A 21,228-nucleotide genomic window follows, 5' to 3' on the forward strand; every position below is an offset into this window, starting at 1 on the left:
TCAATTGCTGTGGGAGCAGGTCAGAGCCGTGCGCGGCGTGGGTCCTCGAACTAGCAGGTCGGGACCGTGCCTGTGATGGGTCGTGGAGTTGCGCTCGTATAGGAAACAAAATCCTAGGTAAATCGGGTCGCACGCTTGCTTGGCCCACGTGACCAGACGGGCCGGTGGGTCATGGTGAACAGACCCATTGGTTCGCTCGGCGTCATTTCATCTTCTCAAGGCAAGTGATGCGTGTCAGTCGGAAAACGGGGTCTTGAGGGTGGTTGTTGCACAATCATTGGATCGAGTACGATCTGCACCATCCATTTTCCTTTAAATAGGGGCCTTAGTCGTGATTTTTCTCTCCATTTGGTTCCAGATGCCCTTGCTGTCAAGTGACCTTTGCCTCTAGAGCCTTTAACTAGATCGCCTACCTTAGTTTCTTTCAGTCTTCGCCCTCGCCTTAGGTAAACACCTTGTCTCCATGTCTTGCTCTAATTTCGGTCCTGAGTGCTATGAGCTTCCCGACCTCTTGGGAGCGAGCTCCTATCAGACTCTCATGCCTGCTAGCTCTGGCCGAGGCTCTTCGGTAGCCGAGGTCCTTGCCCCGAGGCGTGAGGTTGAAGTGTTGAGGGAGAGGACTGCCTCTAGGGGTGCCAAGGGCAACCAATGAGGGATGCCCCTAGGTGGTAATGGGAGAAGAGGTTCTTGAGCCCAGCCTGTGGACGGTGGCTGTGTACGCTGCCCGAGGGGTGACAATAGGTCGCCTACCACATTCGGAGTATGACAGTATTTTGGACGTCGACCAAGTGAAGTCCTTGGCCAAGCGATATCATATTCCCCGGTCCTATAGTCTTAGGGTTCCCAACATCGGTGACTGGACGTGGACTCCAGAGGAGGGGGAGATCTGTGTGTACTAGCACTTCCTAGAGTCCGGCATCAAATTTCCTCTCCATCCTTTGATCTCCAAGCTATTGAAGTGGTATGGGATAACCATTAGCCAATTAGCCCCTAATGCCCTTAGGACCATAGTAGCCATGCTGGTAGTGTCTTGGCTTCGAGATGTAGAGCTGACGACGAAGCTATTTCGTGCCCTCTTCGTGCCAAGGAAGCATTCCACCGAGGCTGGTGTATACTACCTTCAGCCTCAAAAGGGTAAACCTGTAGACAACCCTTCATTCGTCCAAAACTAGAGCAAGTTTTTCTTTGTGTCTTGTCCCAAGGGCTGTCCGTTTAGGTCAAAATGGGGGGAAGTGTGTGTGGTGTCCAAGAGGCTCCCCCCCCCCCACAACTCCGGTATGAGAAGGTCGATGAGGTAGCCCACCTACTCATGCTTGGGAGGATCTAGGCCAAGCCCTTAGTGGAGGCGGATCTCCCTTTGGTGTTCGTAGGGCTCAACTCTGCTCCCCTCGGTAGGAGAAGTCCTACTACAACCATTTAACACACTCGGCTTATTTCTTCTTTTTGGTGCACTAACCTTTGCTTCTTTTTTCCGTAGAGATACCGATGGATGCCAAGCGAATGTTATTGGAGAGTGTCCTAGCACGGAAGAAGGGCCAGCTAGGGGACATGTCGGGAGGGCAGACACCGAGGCAGCCTTCTGAGGCAGTTCTTGCGAGAGAGGAGAGGAGGCCTGCACCTACTAGGGGAAGCTCCCAACCACAGGCCCCCGACAGAGTAGGGGGCTCCCAAGGGAAAAAGTCGGCCGAGGAGAACCAGCTGAAGGAGAGTGGCCAAAAGAGGCATGTTGAGGTGCCGCCTGCACCTCCGGTGAAGAGGCAGACATAGAAGGGTCGTCCTGCTAAGGGAGGTGATCAAAGGGGTCTTCTCGATGCTTTGGGGGAGACTTCCACGAAGGGGCCTGCCACCGGGCCTTCGTCTTCTCTCTCGTAGGAACCACCTCGGTAGGATGCCTCAACGTCTACCTTCCTGACATGCCCCCTAACAAATATTAATAATCAAATTTTAACATTTGTTGGAAAACATCCACCAAGGCAAGAAAAATTACTTTAAATATAAAAAACATGTTTTAATAAGCAATTAAGGTTGGCATAATGGTTAATTAATAATCGTTATAATAAACAATTAAGGTCCTACTAAGGGCGGTTAAAACATGTTGTTTTAACAAGTTATTTGACTTAAATAACATTTAATGACATATAAAATGCCGTAACTGATTCTTAGCAGAGGTGTCCATGTCAGCATAAATAACAATTTTCATGACCAAATTACCCTTGAATGGTGAGTAAGAGGAAAAATGGTCTTTATCAATTTTCAATTTTATTTTATTTTTGCATTTTCCAATGTTTTTTATAATTTCTATTTTTTTACATTTTTCTATTTTCTACAATCTATAAAATTTCCTGTATTTTTGTTATTTATTTACAATTTCTGTGTTTTTCTATAATTTTTTGTGTTTTTTCTACATTTTTTATTTTCTGATTTTGTTTTTCAATTTCTATAGTTTCTATAATTTGAAAATAATTTTTTTTTATTTTGTTTGCAATTTCTATAATTTTTTATAATTTTTGTAATTTTTATGTTTTTATGTATTTTATATTTGAAAATATTTTTTGAACTTTTTCCTTTGTTAATGTCTAAATATTAAAATGGTAATATATTAATATCCGTTAATTTATTTTATATATATTTTATATTTTTCTATGATGGTTAAAATGGTAATATATTAACACCCGTTAGTCTGTTTAACGTCAAGTTAGTGACATTGTGAGTTTTAGACATTTTGAAAAAGTTGTGGTGTGTTTAAGAGAAATGCTGAAGACTCATGGTGAATTTTAGATAATTTCCCTAAATTTAAAAAAGAAAGAAAAATTAAATGCTAATATTATTAATGTACGAAGTCGATACTGACGAAAAAAATATAAAACCATCTAATTATACATCTTCCGTATATCAAAACTCTTTCAAAACAATACGTATCGACCGACAAAATTTAAAACCTTGTGCATGACCCAACGTGCGACCTCCAATGATAACTGAACACGACTCTTCTATTAATTTCATTGAGAACTAATGCTATCTTGAACCTAATGGGTGGATTTGTGTGATAGATCCAAAATAATTCAGCGCCTTTTTGATCAAGAAAAATTTTCTTGATCATTTGCAGTGAAAGAGGGATGAGGAATGTTGTAATCTATAGACAAAATTTCCCTATGGACATGGAAAAACCCATCGATGAATGTATAGTTCTGGTTGGTACACATCAATCTACATATTCAAGTTTTTTCTTCAGGTGCGCAAGATAAAGCCATCCATGTGGTGTAGCTCGTCTTGGTGGATGGTTATTCTCATTTGAACATTACATGGAAGCTGAGATGTACAGTTCTTTAGAGCTGGGGTTCAATAGTTCAATCTTTTGAAATGATTGATTTCTTTTTCTTTTAGCTTGAGTTTGTTACCCTTCGACCAAAAAACCAAAAGTTTGTTTCTCATATAATGGTTTTTATATGAGAAATGATCTCTATCTTGGTGGCCCGTGAATTCCAAGGTTATTCAAATGGGGGTAGGGTTACTGAGAGAGACTCAGAGAAGGGAGCTTGGCTGAGAGGAAAGGAATGAATGGGGAATATTCACGAATGGACAGGAAGGCTTCAGTTCTATTTGGGTTTGGCGGAATTCAAAAAGGTGCTGAATTATTTTGGAGTAACAAATCCGCCCATAAGTTTCAAGTTACCGTTAATTCTCAATGAAATTAATAGAAGAGACGTTTTCAGTTATTATTGGAGGGGAAAATTAAACTAAGGATCCGTTTGGTTTGTAGGAATAGGGGTCTAGAATCGGAATCAGAATGGATTCAGACGTTTGGTTGGGTGGAATTGGAATCCAATTCCCATTTCAAGCAGAATGATAATCCCCCATTTGAGGGAATGGCCATTCCCGACTCACCCCCAGGAATCGTAATCCCATTCCCAATTCTTCAAATAACAAAAGAAAAAACAAAATTACATTAAAGCCCTAAACCCTTTTCACTACCCGATTCCAACTTTTCTACCCCTTTCTCACTCATCTTTCGTTTCTCTCTCCTTGCAGCTGAAGAAGAACGTATTTGGACTGAAGCTCCGTCGATGGCAAGGTAAGTCGCTGTCAATTTTGCTCTCTCTCCTCTTCTATTCTTCTTCTTCTTCTTATCCTCTCTCTCTCTCTCTCCCCCCCCCTCCCCCCCCCCTCTCTCTCTCTCTTTCATTCCTCCCCCGTTTTGCTATGGTAGACCAGACCAGACCAGGGTGATTTCTTTTTGCTATTAGATTTCACACACTCTCTCTCTCTCTCTCTCTTTTTCACTGCAGATCTGACTAGACCACTGCAAGGTAAGTTTCCTCCATTTTCCTTCTAGCAAAGTATTTTTTATATAGATCTAGTAGAAAGTATGAAATGCATGTTAAATTTGGTTGTTTCTACTGGTTTGCTGCCATGCTAAAGTGTAATTTAATCTATACCGATGCAAAAATATGGGAGTTGAAATGATCTGTCTGTAAATAGATGCTTACTTTTTTTATTTCAGAATGTGATTTGCACGTTTAGAATTTTGAGGATGGTCTCAATATGGTTATGATGGGTTAAGATTTCCAACATGGATGATTATGCCGAAATTCATCATGTGCTATGATCTCCTGACTGTTGTGGAACTTCAAAATTTCAATAAGTGCAGGTTCCTCCCTCCTTTTGGGAGTCTGCCTTCATTGAAACAATTGGTTATGGCAAACATGAAGGAAGTGGAATATTTGGATAAGAAATTTTATGGATGCAACAATAATAATACTAGAGGATTTCAAATATTGGAGAAATTAATTAGATCTTTGGGGCATGAGTATTTTGAAAGAATGGTGGGGAGCATACAAAAGTGGATTTTTGCTATAAATTTTAATCAGAGATGATACTATTAGTTTAGTTGAAATGATGAGTGTTCATGAGTTAGTTCAGTACGGTTGTAGGCTATTTGGCTAACCAAATGACCTAGTCATGTTGGGGAGTTGGTCAGTTGAAACCGATTGACCTTTTGTAAAACCAATCTACTCAAGTTGCATCGGTTTAGGCTATATTTTTTTTGTTTGGTTAGTCGGTTCAAAAGATTTAAACTTAAAATTTTAATTTAATTTTAAAACTTATAGTACAATTATAAAAAAATAAATTTAAAAATTATATTTATGATATAAACATTTTAGACTAAGAAATATGGAAAATTTCCCACTTTTCCATATTAAGAGTTATATTTAAAATATATCCATGGCTAGGTCGTTTGGTTTTGGTCGGTTTACAAATTGCCAAAGTGAAATAGATCCAACTTGGTCCAATTGGGAAATGTTTTAGCCAAAGCCAACCTAAAATACTAGAAACTGACTAACTCGGGTCGACTTGATCGGGTTAGTCAATTTCATCAGTTTGATGAATAAACCTAACTGAAATTTAGAGTCCGTTTGGTTCACATCCAGAATCAGAATTGGAATTGGAATTGGAATCAAAATCCTTCAGAATTGGAATTGGAATCAAAATCCTTCAGAATTGGAATTGGAATCAAAATCCTTCAAAATCAGAATTGGAATGGTCTATTCCCATAGTCTGTTTGGTTCAAATAGGAATGGGAATAAAAATTAAAATCAGCAAGAATGGGATTTCATTCCTAAGGGAGGGCCAGGGCATGGCCATTCCCTCAAGAATGGGCAATGCCATTCCAGCAAGAATGGAAATGGGATTCCAATTTTGCCTAACCAAATAGTTGGAATCAGAATAGCCCATTCCGATTCCAGCTCCAGACTCCTATTCTTGCAAACCAAACGGGACCTAATTATTATTATTTTGGTATTATAAAAAAATTTATTAAAAGTAGTATAAAAATATGAATAATGATTAATTATTTAAAAGTTTAAAATCTAAAATAATTGTATACTCTTATGTGTTTATATTAGATTCATTTACTAGAACACACTTTATAGTTTTACATATTTAATAGAACACACTTTATAGTTTTACATATTAACTAGAACACACTAAAACATCCCATATATTTTACAACTTATTTACTTAATCAACCTTTCATTAAGGAATGTTTATTTTGCCATTAGGCCTATGATTTTTTATTTCAAAAATACCCTTAACACCTTTTTGTACAAAAAACAAAATTGACCAAATATAGCCAATAGAGTAATTGTTCGTGTCTTATTAAGGGAAAAAATGGTATTTTATTTTTAGTTTATTTTGATTAAATTTATTTAAATGAACATTAGGATCAACATTGTCATTTTCGTTGTCATTTAACGGAAGATTGATTAAATCCATTGCAAATTATAAGTGGTGTTTTAGTAAAATGTTAACAATAGGGTAGATTTTAGTAAATCTATGAAACTATAAGGGGTATTTTAGTAAATGACCCTTTCTATTATTTAGCTTTCGCTTAATAAATCCCATGCATTGCATAGGTCCCTGCTAGTAATTAATTAAAATATTAATAAATACAAATTTAATAATTAAAATTTTTAGTGAAAATTTAATTTCAATAAATATAAATTTTTTTTTTTATATTTTCAATAATTTTGATATTTACTATAATTTTTTAGCAATAATTAATGATTTTTTTAATTTAGAAAAACTAAAATTATAAAAGTTCTAATTTTTCAAATAAATAATTGGTAAATTTTAATAATCTCCATAAGTATTGGATACTACATTTATAATTACCATAAATAATGGAATTATATTTATGGTTTATAACCCCAGGGTAGGAATGGCAATGGGCGGGTTTGGGGTAGGGATCATACCCCCCATCCAGACCTCGAGTTTTAAATTAATCGTTGTCAAAAATTTTAGCCTAGATCCCTGGTCCTCGATAGAGAGGGCTTCCCCATTAGGGACCTAAATCCTTGAATTTTTTAATTAAAAGTTTGTTTTTAGAAACATATTTATTAAAATAAAGGTAAAATTAAAATAAAAACTATTTTAAATACAGTTTGATATATATAATATAAATAAGATTTTAAATAACATAAATAATATTATATATTTAATATAATATAAATACATATTTATTTAATATAAATAATATTATATATTTAATATAATATAAATACACATTTATTTAATATATATAATTAGGGTTGGGGCGGGGTGTGGACTTCACTCCTTGTCTCGGTGTCCCCAATCAGGTACAAGAGGCCAGGTACTTGGTAGGGATGGAGAAAATTTTCCATCCCTACCTCCGGGGTGGGTGTGTGTGTATTAAAACAAAGCGGTCAAGAAATTTTCTCCTTTTTTTGAATTATTTATTTATTTTATTCCATGTCATTTTTGAAACAACCAATAAGATGCACTTTCCCAATAACCTAAATAATCTCTTCTCCTAAGCTACCTCCCCCACTTTCTCCAAAATTATCTCTAATTCCTAAATATCTTCTAAGTTATCTCTAATTCCTAATTATCTCCAAAATTAATTCTAATTTAGTAGAGAGTTTCCCTCCTAAATTATCTCTAATTCTTTTTATCCTCTCCCCAAATTTTTATCTATATCTATCTAAAGAAAGATTGGATTAAAAAACTTAAGAATTATTTAAGTATTCTAACAAAATTATATAATAACTTTAAAATATTTATTAAAAACACAAAAAACATTTTTATATTTTTACAAAATATATCATGAAATTATGTACTAACAATTTAAATTATAATTTTCCGAATTATCAATTTAAATGTTTTTCAAATATTCAATAATATGTAATGTATTTAAATAAATAAAATTCAAATACGAAAAACTATAAATATTTCATATATTATTTAAATATTTAAAAATAAAATATTTATCATAAATACATTTTAAATAGTTAAAATAACAAAATTATGTAACAAATTTAAAAATTTTCTTTAAAGTAGAAAATAATTATAACATAATATTGAAATTAATAATAATTTAATATATTACAAAATTAATAATGAAATTATGTAATAATAGTATAAATTATGATTTTATTGATAATTAAATTCAATAAATAATTAATATCTAAAAATTTAAATACTTTACATATTGTTTAAGTATTTAAATAACAAAATATTTAACGTAACTAGATTTTAAATAGTTAAAATAAAGAACTTACGTAATAAATTAAAAAAATGAAAAGTAGAAAATAATTATAACATAATATTGAAATTAATAATAATTTAATATTTTTACATAATATTGTAAATAACTAATTTCACTTATATCAAGTAATTATTCGAGAAAATAACTTTAAAAAAAACTAATATTTATTAATAATAATTTTAAACTCTCAATCTGTATTTATGATAAAATTATATATACTAAAATTAATATTTTTTGTATTTTCAGTAATTATTTATTGTTTTGTGATAAATGTATTTTCAATGATTACTAGTAGGGACCCGTAAGTTGCATAGGATTTATTAAGCAAAAGCTAAATAATAGAAAGGGTTATTTGCTAAAATATCCCTCATAGTTTCTTGGGTTTACTAAAATCTACCCTATAGTTAGCATTTTACTAAAACACCACTTATAATTTGCGATATAATTAATCAATCTTACATTAGATGACATTGGAAAATGACAGTTGATGTCACGCGATTTGGTCACTCCTAGCCGGCACTTGCGTGGCTCCTGGAAGATACCTGAGAAGAAGAAGAATCCTGGGGGGAGTTACCCGGCGGGAACACTCCGATAATTAAGTTAGTACTCGATAGGAGAAGCAAGGAGAAGATGAAGGCTAAGAGTGAAGATAGCACAAGTATAGAAGATGAAGATACCTCTCCTCCCTGATACTAAGCTCCTTATAGCAGAAATCTGTTACCTCTGGCCCATTGGCCTCTGACAGGGCGGGTATAACCGCCACTGCCAACCTGCCGCAACCGTTATTGGCTAGGCTGAGGTGGCACGTGCGAGGCCGTCACTACTGGGTACGTGCCTATCAGGTGTAAGAGATCCTTCTGCCCTCCTTCATGCAGCTTGCCAAGCTGCCACATACCGGGCTGCATTGAGGTAGATCGGTCCCTGCCTCGAAGCACCAAGGTGCTCCCTCCCAGGGGGGACCTTGGGATTCCTTAGGGGGGAGCCCGGGCTCTCTGAGCTAGGTGGGAGACTGACTCACCGAGGTGTTAGTCCTCGGTGAGTTGTCAGTCTTCGACTTGGCGTTTCCTTCCCATTGAGTCTAGATCATGCTGTCAGGCTGAACTGTTCACCAAACCAGGTCATGCGCACGTGTTCTTAGGCCATGGGGTTGGGCCAAACCGTCCTCCATCAATTGCCCCCCACTCCCCGTGCTGGGGATGGGGCCCCAGTGCGAGGATTTCACGGTTCATCGGGCGGGTTTGGCTCAGTACTCACACTGTCTCATTAGATGGATTAACGACCGGACCGGTTGGGTATTCAGTTTTTTACAGGAACAAACCCACGTCGCGTACAACTCACGCGCGGACGTCACACACTTTATGCTACGCGAACGCCAAAAAATGCACAAAATCAAATTCGCATTGAGAGTCCTACAATCGGTTTCTTTGAGGTCCGTTGGATTGATCCAATCTTGACCATTGGTCATCGGGCCCCGCGTCTATATATAGCGGGTTTCTGGCATTCTCTTCGCTGCTATGTATTTTTTGCCTTGAGCTCATGTCTAAGGTCTCCAGCTCAGGTCTTTCAGCTTGGTTTCGCCTATTTCCGGTGAGTCCCTGAGTCTTTCCTTCTTTCCTTTTTTCTTTCGTCTTTTCTCAGCCCGTTCTCCCTTATGTCTAGCGAGAGTAGCTTTTCGAATGAGCTCGAAGCGGGCACCTCGGGTCATGGTAACCCTTCCCTGGCCTGACCTTCCCGCGAGGCTTGGGCAGCCTTGGGTAAGCTGGCGTCCACCTCTCATCGAGGTCGGGTGCCGGACTAGTTCAGTCCCTCTACCCTGACGCTGGAGAGGCTTCAAGACCTCGTCTAGCAGTTCAACCTTCCTTCTGAATACTCCTACAGCCTTCCGACCGGCAATTTCCCCTGGGAGCACGGTCCGGATGAGGTCGTGATCTTCAGGGAATAGCTTGTCGGCGGGCTTCGTCTCCCTCTTCACCCCCTTATCCCCGAGGTGTTGAGGCGTTTCAATATCACGCTTGATCAGCTCCACCCCAACTCCATTCGGAATTTGGTGGGAACCATTTCCCTCTGTCATGAAAAGCAGTTCTCCTTGGACGCGGACATACTCTACTCCATACTGCTGATAAAAAAGAGTGCCTCTAGTGCTCCCCCTGAGCATGGGCAGGTCTACTACTTGTCTCCTCACCCAGGCTTCAAGCTACTGCACAAGTTTCCGAGCAAGGTCCCGGCTTAGAAGCAGGACTACTTTATGGTCCAGGCCAGCACAGGGTGGCCCTTCCTCACCAGTTGGAGGGTGGCTACCCAGGCGACCAGCATCGCCCACAACCAACAGACGTGGGAGACCTTCCATTCATGGGCTCAGGCTGAGCTCGATCATCAAGAATACATCACCAAAGAAAAGCTCGTTCATGCTGGTTTGAGCTCGGGTAGGTTTATTTATGTCTTTTTGCGCTTTGCTTTTAACTGCTTATCATTTTTGGATTTACTGACGCCAACTTTGTTGTAGGCCCCATGGACAAATTAGAGAGAATCACGGCTACCAGGCTCCTCAACCAAATGAAGAGGAGGAAGAAGCGGATTGCCAAGAAGACTGCCAAAAAGGTTCGTGTGGGGTCACTGAGAGATCCCTCCCTTGAACCTGATCATTCCCGGGCTCCAGCCCCTGAGACTGAGCTCAACAATGCCCCTCCGGCGATAGATCTAAAGGGTGATTTTCCACCCCAAAGACTTGAGGCTGCGGGGGGGGGGGGCTGGAGAACGAGCCAGCCGGGGCTGCCGCTGTGGCTCCGAGCTCTGCTGGGGCGGTTGCTGAGGCTACGGAGGAGTCGGCTCAGCATGCTGTAGACACGGCAGTGTCCAGCTCAAGGACTAAAGAGGAGGAGTCCATCTTGGATCCCGAGGTCAGCCTCAACCGAAGTAAGAGGGGCGTCATCAATGCAAAAGTCGTGAGTTGGGCAGAACTCTCCCTAGGTCAACTCGGGGGTCGCGCTACAACCCACATCATGGTGGTCAGTTCGTATTCAGTGAGCCAACACTCTATCCCCCCCTTTTTTTCTTTTTTTTTCTTTTTTTTTCTTTTTTTGATGATCAGTCTCTTTCTACCAGGCGAACATTGCCGTTCACACTTTGACTCTACAATCTGATACATACCCGAGGCACGCTTTGGCTGCCGAGGAGTCGTTCCACGTAGCTCATGCCGAGCTGAAGGCAGCACAGGACAAGGTCCATCAGTTTGAGAGTGTTGCCACTGCCCATAGAGGTCTGAATGACACCCTGGCACTAGAGAGGGAGGAGCTGGCCCGAGAACGAGACAGACTGAAGGCCGAGGTGAATGGGCTCCGAGTTGGTCAGGACAAGGTCCATCACTTCTTTCAACATCACGAATGACATGGCACGCCAGGCCATGTATGAACCAGACTCTGAAGATGATGGCAGCAACGGGGAGGCTGACGCCACCGATCTGACTGATTCTTCTGAGGAGACCCCTGAAGAAGCCCCGAGTAAGGCTGATGAGCCTCCCAAGTAGTCAGGCGCTCCTTGTATTCTAGGACTGCGAGCTCAATTTCCCTCTCTTTTGTACTGAACATATTTAGGTAATGAAATTTATGTAATGGAGCTTATGTAATGAAGAAACATTTTTGGCCAAACACTTGTGCAACTTTCTTTTACTTGCCGAAGTGGTCATCTTACTAGGCTGATTACCCGAAGTGTGGGTTCCTCAACTATTGTGGTCCCGAACTGCATTCCAACACTTAGTAAAGGTAGTCTTGTGTACATCAAGGTGAGTGACAAAGTAGGGTACATGCCTGACCTGTTTGCACCTGGGTCAAGTTGACATCGGTTGTCCCTTACAGGTTTAACTTGTTGCATGCCAAGGCGGGCTATCCGTCGCAGGGTTCCGGCCGAAATGCCTATGCCTTAGGCATTGCAAGCACTTAGCCAATGCCGATGAGGCAACTAGGCCTACTCGGTTCTTACAGATAGTATTGTCTTAAGTTGACAATATTCCATGCCTGAGGCACTTGTTTCCCTTCGAGGGTCTCGAGCTTGTACGTTCCTTCCCTGAGCACTCATTTTACTCAGTAAGGACCTTCTCAGTTGGACCCGAGCTTGCCAGCGGCGGGCTCAAGTACCATAACTTTATGAAAGATCAGGTCGCCAATGCGGAGGTTCCGCTTCTTGACCCTGGCGTTATAGTACCGAGCTACTCTCTGCTAGTAGGCTGCGGTCCTGATGTACGCGAGGTCCCTTACTTCGTCGAGTAGATCGAGGTTGGTACATAGCTCATCTTCGTTTGTCTGATCACTGTATACTTCTAGTCGTAGCATAGGGACTTTGATCTCTGTGGGGATGACTGCTTCGGTGCCGTAGGTGAGGTTGAAGGGTGTTTCTCCCATGGCGGTCTTCTCCGTGGTATGGTAGGCCCATAGAACACTGGGTAGCTCATCTGCCCATAATCCTTTAGCTCGGTCTAGCCGCGCCTTCAGTCCGCGGAGGATGGCTCTGTTCGTGACTTATGCCTGACCGTTTACTTGAGGGTGTGCAATTGAAGTAAAATTCTATCGGATTCCCATGTCATTTGATGTCCTCAAACTGCTTGCCGTTGTCAGAAATCAATACCCGAGGTAACCCAAAGCGGCATACGATGTTCTTCCAAAAGAAGTTTTGGACGTTCCGGTCTGTGATCGTTATAAGGGGTTCAGCTTCTACCTACTTGGTGAAGTAGTCCACTACTACAACTAAGAACTTCCTCCCACCCGTTGCTGGCGGGATTGGCCCGAGTAGATCAATGCCCCACTGTGCGAAGGGCCACGGGCTGGTGAGATACTTGAGGTTGGCAGTGGGTTGGTGGTGAATATTGGCATGCCTCTAGCATTTGTCACATTTTCTAACGAGCTTAATAGCATCTACCTTCATTGTTGGCCAATAATACCCCTGTCGAAGTGCCTTCTGGGCAAGGGCCCTGCCCCCCAAGTGTCCGCCGTGCAAGCCCTCATGAGTGTTGCGGAGTACGAGCTCGGCTTTGGTAGGTCGCAAGTAACGCAGGTAGGGGAGTGTGTAAAATCTCCGATATAGCCGTTCGTCTATCATGACGTATTTGGTTGCCTGGTGCTGCACCCTTCTTGCATTGCGATCTGTAGGGAGGGTCCCGTGTAGCAAGAAGCTCGCGAGTGGGTCAATCCAGCTCGGCTCTGCTTGAACAACGGGAGCGACCTCCTCTGCCCCCCCGCGAAAATGCTAGGCTAAGGCAAGTCCTCTACGTACACGGTTCTCTTGGTGATGTCGCTGACGCTGGCTAATCTAGAAAAAGCGTTGGCGTCAGCATTCCCTGACCTTGGGATTTGCCTGATAAAGTGTGATTGGAAATTGAGCAGGGCCTCTCTGACTTTGGCTAAGTAGAGGTGGAGCTTCCGAGCTGCAATTACTGCAATTACTGATAAAGTGTGACTGGCTAATTTGGAAGTACAGGCAGAGCTTCCGAGCTGCAATTACTAGTGCGTATGCCAGTTTTTCTATCTCTGGGTATCTCGTCTATGCTCCCTGCAATACTTTACTAACATAATAGATGGGTCGTTGAACCTGATCTACTTCCTTTATTAGTATTGAACTAACCACTTCGTCTCTTGCAAAGAGGTACAGTTCTAAAATGTCACCCTCCTTGGGTCGAGTTAAGACCAGCACGCTAGCGAGGTATTTCTTGAGCTCATCAAACGTGAGCTGACAATCGTGTGTCCATTCAAACCCTTTGCCCTTGATTTCCTTAAAGAACCATAGACAACAGTCCATCGATTTGGACATGAAGCGGCTCAGGGCGGCTATGCGGCCATTCAACCTCTGAACCTCCTTCAACTTCCGGGGTGGTCTCATATCTAAGATGGCCTTAATCTTATCCAGGTTGGCCTCAATGCGGCGCCGGTTAATTATGTATCCTAGGAACTTGCCCAAGGTCACACCGAAAACACACTTGTTTGGGTTCAGTCTCATATTAAACTTACGCAAATTTTCAAAAACAGAATGCAAGTCTTGTATTAATTCATGTGAAAATTGAGTTTTGATGACCATGGCGTCTACATAGCATTCTACTTTCTGCCAACTAATGGCACAAACAACTTATTTACAAGTCTTTGTGATGAACTTACAATTTATCTATAATTTTTGAGGACTTTAGCATGTATTTTTATGCCGGTTTTATTAATTTTTGCCTTAATTTAGCTTAATGCTAAGAATAGGTTCAGGGATAATCAATCCAAGAGAAGGAAGGAAAAAGGCAAGAAAAGAAGATTCAAAAAGACCAATTTCAGTCCAGCCCGGTCGTGGAAGCAAGAGAGAGCACTTCGGCCCAAAAAGAGCAAGTGAATTCCTTGAGAAAACCCCAGAAAATAAAGCCTAGCTATGAGGAGAATTCGGCCCAGCAAGGAAGGCCCATTTTTAGCCCAAATAACAGCCTAGAGTGTAGCCCACATGAGCTCAAAAGCAAGCTAAGTTGTAGCCCAAATAGCAGCCCAAAGGGAGCTAGGGGCGGCAACTTCTAGGAGTTTCTTGAAGAGGAGGGAGCACTCTAGAAGGTTCATGAGGGGTGTAATACACCCCATTCTAGAGGCTTCAAGAAGGGGCAAGAGCCCCCTTGAAAAACTATATAAGGAGGCCTCTAGGAGGGGAGAAAGTTGTTCAATTGCTTGAGAGGAAAGCTCTCCCACTCTTAGAGGTTCGGCCACCTTGAGAGAAGAGAAGAGAAGAAGGCTAGGCGCAAGGAAGAAGAAGAAGAAGGGCTGAAGGAAGTTCAAGACAAGCAAGCTAGAAGAAGAAGGTGAGTTCGAATTGAGAGTTTGTGATTCAAAGATCTTCTGTAATAAATCATTTGTAGTTTCATTCTCTTTTGATTTGAATTCAGTTTCTTAGTTATATGTTCTTTCTTCTTTCTCCTTGTTTCCATTCTTCCTTGATGTATTTCAGCTTGTAAAATTTCAGTTCAGCAATCTAATTCTTTTTGATTCATTCAAATGGTCATGCATTGTATTTGAAGTTTCTTGAATAAGGGTGTGATTGTAGATTAATTCGGCCAACTAACCTTCAAAACTCAGATCTGAATTCTCAGATCTGAGATTGCAAGATCTGAATTGCTTGAAAGAGAATTCAGATCTGCAATTTTCAGATTGGGCGAATTAATCTACAGCTTGGAATTCCTAGAGTGCTTGAGAGAGACTCTAGGAATTCAGATCTACTATTCAAGAACTGAATTGAGTGCAAGGTTAGAGATAACTTGCACAATTCAGTTGGTGATCAATTCAGATTTGAATTGATGCCTTAGAAGTGTTTGAAGAAATGCATGCATGGGGATTAGATTCTTGCTAGAGATAGAAGAACCGTCACTCATGCATAGGATGAACATGCGCTTGAGAGAGGCTGTTCATGACCTTGGGGTTTCACCAAACCAAGGCTCAATCATGATTCATTCGAATGATCCAAATTGATAGATTGCTGAATTCTGAGATTGACATTTACTGCTTACTCTTCTAACCTGAATTGAAGGCAATTGGACCAATGATTTAGATAGATTTTAATTTAGGATTTCTTAGCTTTCATTAGAGTTTTGATTTATTTGTTGATCAGATAAGAAATGTTCAATTTAGTATTGGTAATTGTTTCCTAAATCCTCGTGGGAACGATACTTCACTCACTACTTTATTACTTGAACGGCTAGTGCACTTGCTAGTGTCACAATGAGCAACACATCAAGTTTTTGGCGCCGTTGCCGGGGATTTATAGAAGCAATATTAGGAAACATTGAGCATTCTTAATCTGATCTCATTCAGCATTGCATTCATAGTTGGGTTAATTTGCTAACTTTTTCATTTCAGCTTGGACTGCAACTGCTGTACTACTGTAGTTATGTTTCTTCTTTCTTAAGTAGATTACTTTCTTTTTTTTGGTTTCAGTTTCATTTTAATAAAGGCATATTTGATTTCTATTCAATCTTGGTGTTGTTCCCTTCAAAATGAAAAAAAAAAGGAAAAAAATTCACATAAAGATGAGTGTTGCAGATCTGAGTTGCATTCGGCACTCAGATCAGCAGATTTCAGATCTGCAGCACTCAGCCGAAAAGAGTTGCTTGTGTTTCAGATTTTATTATTCTTTTCTTTCATTACAAAAAGAAAAAAAAAAACAAATAAAAAAAAAGGGGGAGATCTTTTGAACAACCAGAGGAGCAATTGAGAATTCGGATCAGAACTCAGATCTGAGTTCAGATCTGAATTCTGCTATTGCAGATTTGCAACAGTTCAGATCTGAGTTCCTCTGAACTCAGACCTGAACTGATGAAATTTTGAGGGGAATTGGGTGTCATCACCACCCCAATTCACCCTAGGGCACTTCTGCTATTCCCCAAAAACAATTTGGTAGCAATAACTGAAGGTAAGGCAATTGAGATTTCAGATCCGAACTCAGACTTGAGTTCAGACCTGAACTCTGCTATAGCAGAACTGCAATACTCAGAAAAAAAAAAATCTGTTCTCAGCCCTTTATTATTCTTTTCTTTCGTTGCAAAAAGAAAAAAAATATATATTTAGATGGTGAAAAAAAAAGAGAGAGAGAGAAAGAACCATGGAAACCAAGTATTCGGATCAGAACTCAGATCTGAGTTCTGCTGTAGCAGATCTGCAACAGTTCAGATCTGAGTTCTCTTGAACTCAGACCTGAACTGATGTAAATTTAAAGGATAATTGGGGGTTATCGTCACCCCAATACACCCTACAAAAAATCTGCTATCTCCCAAAAACAATTGGATAGTCATGGTTGAAGAAATTCGGATCTGCAACCACCTAGATCTGAACTGGGGTTGTGAACAGAGCAGGATACAGGGCATACTTTGCTGTATTAAATAACTTGTACTCCGATCTATCTAAGCTGATTTGGTTGAAGAAAAGTATATTTAATCTGAGAATTTTTTTATGCCTCAAGAGATTTCATGAAAAGTGGCACTTCCACACCATTTTTCTATTAGAGTTCAGACCTACCGCAGGGCTACTATAGCAGACCTGCTACAGCAAGACTGAACCAGGGCAGGTTTTGAACAGGTTTGTATTACAATTAACATTACTAAATTGGCATTGTGAATTGTCCTAGGCAGATCTTTGAAATTTTTTTTCAAGATAGATAGCTCTGATTTCAGCTGTGCATGAATAGAAAGTCTAACAGATCTGAATGGGTGTGTGCAGCCGTGTGTACTACATTCCAATAAGTGTATAATCCATCAAGGGCTACATTGATGGAGCCATGTTTCTTCTCTTGATACTTGATTGTTCCATCCTTAGTTTCAGTTTTAATGTAGCTTATGCAAATCAAATTTCTCTTCTTCTTTTGGTTCTAAAAAAAAAAAATACAAATAAATAAATAAATAAATCTCACAATGAGTTCAGATCTGAATTGCATTCATCAATCAGACCTGCACTCATCCAAAAAGATTTTGGTTGCATTGCTGTATTTTGTTTTAGTTTTCTTCCTTTAAAAAAAAAAAAAAAGGAAAGAAAAGAAAAATAGAAAAAGAAAAGAAAAAGAAAATAAGATCCCAGCATCCACACCATGGTGAATACAGGTCTGATTTCAGATTATTTTTTTTCTACTGATTGATTTCGGTTTTGTGCAGATCTGTATACAGCATGTTTCATTGCTAATATCAGTAGGTTATCCTACTGAATTGCTCAGTTTTAGTATGGCTACTCCATCTGGTGTTTGGTGATGCATAGCTCATCAAAACAGTGGGCTCAGATCTGATATTTAGTAGCCTTCCAATATGGAAATCAGACCTGAGCACAACTGTACTGTTATCAGCAGCTGCTATTATATTTATTGTTGTTCTCAGTGGCTTCTGAGATTTCAGAGCTGATCTCAATTTTGTGTAGAACTGATGTCTGAATTGCTATCAATCCTTTGTACATTGACTTCAGTTTAGTGTATTGACCTTCAGTAGCACAGAAGAGCCTTTTAATATGAAACTCAGACCTGAACACAATCACTGTTGATCCGCACTTGGCTGTCCTCAGTAGCTGCTAAGATTTCATAACTGTATATTACTGTTCTCAGTAGCTACTGAGATTTCAGCTCTCAGCAGTTTAGATCTGTGTAATTAAATCCCGTCCCTGATTTCAGCAATATAAAGAAGAGGAATTTGTAAACTGTTGTTCTACTCAGAGATTACTGAATTCAGACCTGTTTGTAAATTGCTACTGAATTCTGTATATTGAATAAAATGTTGATATGCTTTTAGTTAGCTGCATTTATTTATTTTAGGATGTAGGTTTGTATATTCCAATACTTCACTTTACATTTTCAGTTGTAATAGGATTAGTTATTTATTTTCTTTTGTGAATATTGGCCTTTTTATTGCTTTGACCTTTACAGTTTATGACAAGCAGACCTGAACTGGAAGAGATCCTTTACGACCCGGAGATTGAACGGACTCTCCGTGTCCGTTTGAGAGTTGCTAAGCAAGTCAGACAAGAAGCACAAGAAATGGCTGAACAAAGAACTATGATGGATTATGCCAAGCCTACCCTCACCGGGACTGTCTCCAGCATTATCAGGCCAACTATTGCTGCCAATAACTTCGAAATTAAACCGGCCATAATCCAAATGATACAAAATACGGTTCAGTTTTGTGGTATGGCCCATGAGGATCCGAATACCCATATTGCTAACTTCTTGGAAATCTATGACACCTTCAAACACAATGGGGTAAGTGATGATGCCATCCGGCTGAGGTTATTCCCATTTTCTTTGAAGGATAAAGCCAAAGCTTGGTTGAACTCATTACCGGCAGGATCTATAGCCACATGGGACGAAATGGCCAGCCGTTTTCTCTCTAAATATTTTCCCCCTTCTAAAACTGCTAAAATGAGGAATGACATCACTACTTTTTTCCAGCAAGAGGGGGAATCTCTCTATGAGTCCTGGGAACGTTACAAGGAGCTACTAAGGAGGGTTCCTCACCATGGCCTTCCGATTTGGCTGCAGGTGCAAACATTTTATAATGGTCTGACCGATTCAAACAAGACCATCTTAGATGCAGCAGCTGGGGGCTCCATAAACAATAAGACTCCCGAGGTTGCCCATGCACTCATTGAGGAGATGGCAGCCAATAACTACCAATGGCATTCAGAAAGGACACCAGTTAGAAAGCAGCATGGCCTTCATAATGTGGATACATACACAGCTCTCTCTGCACAAATAGGAGCACTTAGCAAAAAAATTGATGAGATGCAGATGGCAGCTATGCATATACAGTATGATAAGTGTGGGGGAGGCCATGATAGCACTGAATTCCAAGTTGGCAGTCAGACTTTTCAGTCCACAGAACAAGTAGACTTTGTTGGCAACTTTACAAGACAGCCAGGAAATCAGTACCATCATGCCCATAACCCCGGATGGAGAGGCCACCTGAATCAGCATGCACCTAAGCCTTTCCACCAAAACTTCTATCAGCCGGAACCGAAATCTAACTTGGAGGAGCTGATGACCAAGTTCATAGCTAGTGCGGAAAATAGATTTCAGAAAAACGAAACATCGATAAGGAACTTGGAAACTCAGGTTGGGCAGCTTGCACAGATGATTTCAGAAAGGGCTCCGGGTACCTTACCTAGTAACACCATGGTAAACCCAAGGGAACAAGAGGCTGTTGGGAGAATTCCCAATTCAGATACTTAGTCATAAACTGTCTTACTTGCTTTTTGTTTTTATTTTTCATAGCATTTAAGTTTAGTTAGTTTTTCTTAGAATTTAATTGAATAAAGATACTGATCTCCTCTTCTAGTTTGCAAGTGATTTCTAGCAGAAGAAGTTTTCCACCGACAACATATTGCAGAATTTAAGAATGATCTTCAGGGAAGTCCTCTAAATACCTCCTATTACTTGATGATGCTCTTGCTAGTTTTATTGTTACTGCCTAACACTACGAACATTGAGGACAATGTTCATCTTAAGTGTGGGGGAGTGAACCCGAGGCTAGGGTATGGGGGCTGAAACCATGCACCCCAACACACATATGCAGGCAATGACATAACCAAAAAAAAAAAAAAAAAAAAAAAGACTGGAACCCCTCAAGTTCATTACTATTTATTTGATGATTTTTTAAGAAGGAATTCAATGAGTTGAGGGAGACTGATGTACTTGTTAAGTTTTTATTCTTGTGAATGACCCAATTTGATTTATGCAGGAGAAAAGGGGAGCTGAATATGCCTTTCAGCATGACTAGCCCTAACTTCCTTCATGTGTATGGAAGCCCTTGATTTCATTGTTAATGGTCAAGAGAGCTAGTGCACATCTGAAGTGCTAATTCTTGAGGTTCAATAATTGCAAAGAAGGACAAAAGCCCAAATTGACTCCGCTATTCTGAGCTGAATAGTAAAACTAGCAGCTTAGAACATGAGTCCTATTTACCTACCTCAAACAAGTGACCAGTGTGAGATGGAGCATAAGATGCACTCACACCAAAAAAAAAAAAAAAAAAAAAAAAAAAAAAGAGAGAGAGAAAAGTGTGAGATGGAGCATAAAATGCACTCACACCGAAAAGAAAAAAAAGAAAAAAAAAAAAAAAAAAAAAAAAAGGTGAGATGGAGCATAAAATGCACTCACCCTTAGAAATAAGTAATTGTGGTGACAACCGAGGTTCAAAGGGGCACTCTAAAGTTGAACTCTCATAGAGATTTAGTTACAGATGTGAAACTTAGTGAAATTTGATTATTAACCTTGACAATTAAGGAGCTGATTTATATATGAATTAGGAGTGAAGGCTAGACTATGATGAAATTCATATTCTCCTTTCCTCGGATTTGATACATATCTTAAATGGTAATTTACAAGAATAAGAGTTGAGCACTTACAAAAGTTCCCCGACTACTCAATGCATTTCTATCTAAAAAAGTTCACCAGGTAAATGGTGAGAACAGAAGGGGGGAATGTTAAGTTTATGGCTGATGTCTTTGCTTGAGGACAAGCAAAAGCTTAAGTGTGGGGGTATTTGATGAACTTACAATTTATCTATAATTTTTGAGGACTTTAGCATGGATTTTTATGCCGGTTTTATTAATTTTTGCCTTAATTTAGCTTAATGCTAAGAATAAGTTCAGGGATAATCAATCCAAGAGAAGGAAGGAAAAAGGCAAGAAAAGAAG

At 39.8% G+C, this 21,228-nt stretch overlaps 1 non-coding gene across 1 annotated transcript; it reads right to left on the bottom strand.

Moving 5' to 3' along the window:
* Window positions 1-18,949: 18,949 nt before the first annotated feature.
* LOC148881156 (small nucleolar RNA R71) lies at window positions 18,950-19,056 on the bottom strand. The gene has a single exon (XR_016106337.1). It is a non-coding gene; the product is annotated as a small nucleolar RNA R71 (small nucleolar RNA).
* Window positions 19,057-21,228: the final 2,172 nt, after the last annotated feature.

Source organism: Nelumbo lutea, chromosome 1, assembly GCF_056320005.1.
Source record: "Nelumbo lutea isolate HS-2025 chromosome 1, American lotus-T2T, whole genome shotgun sequence".
Classification (NCBI taxonomy): domain Eukaryota; kingdom Viridiplantae; phylum Streptophyta; class Magnoliopsida; order Proteales; family Nelumbonaceae; genus Nelumbo; species Nelumbo lutea.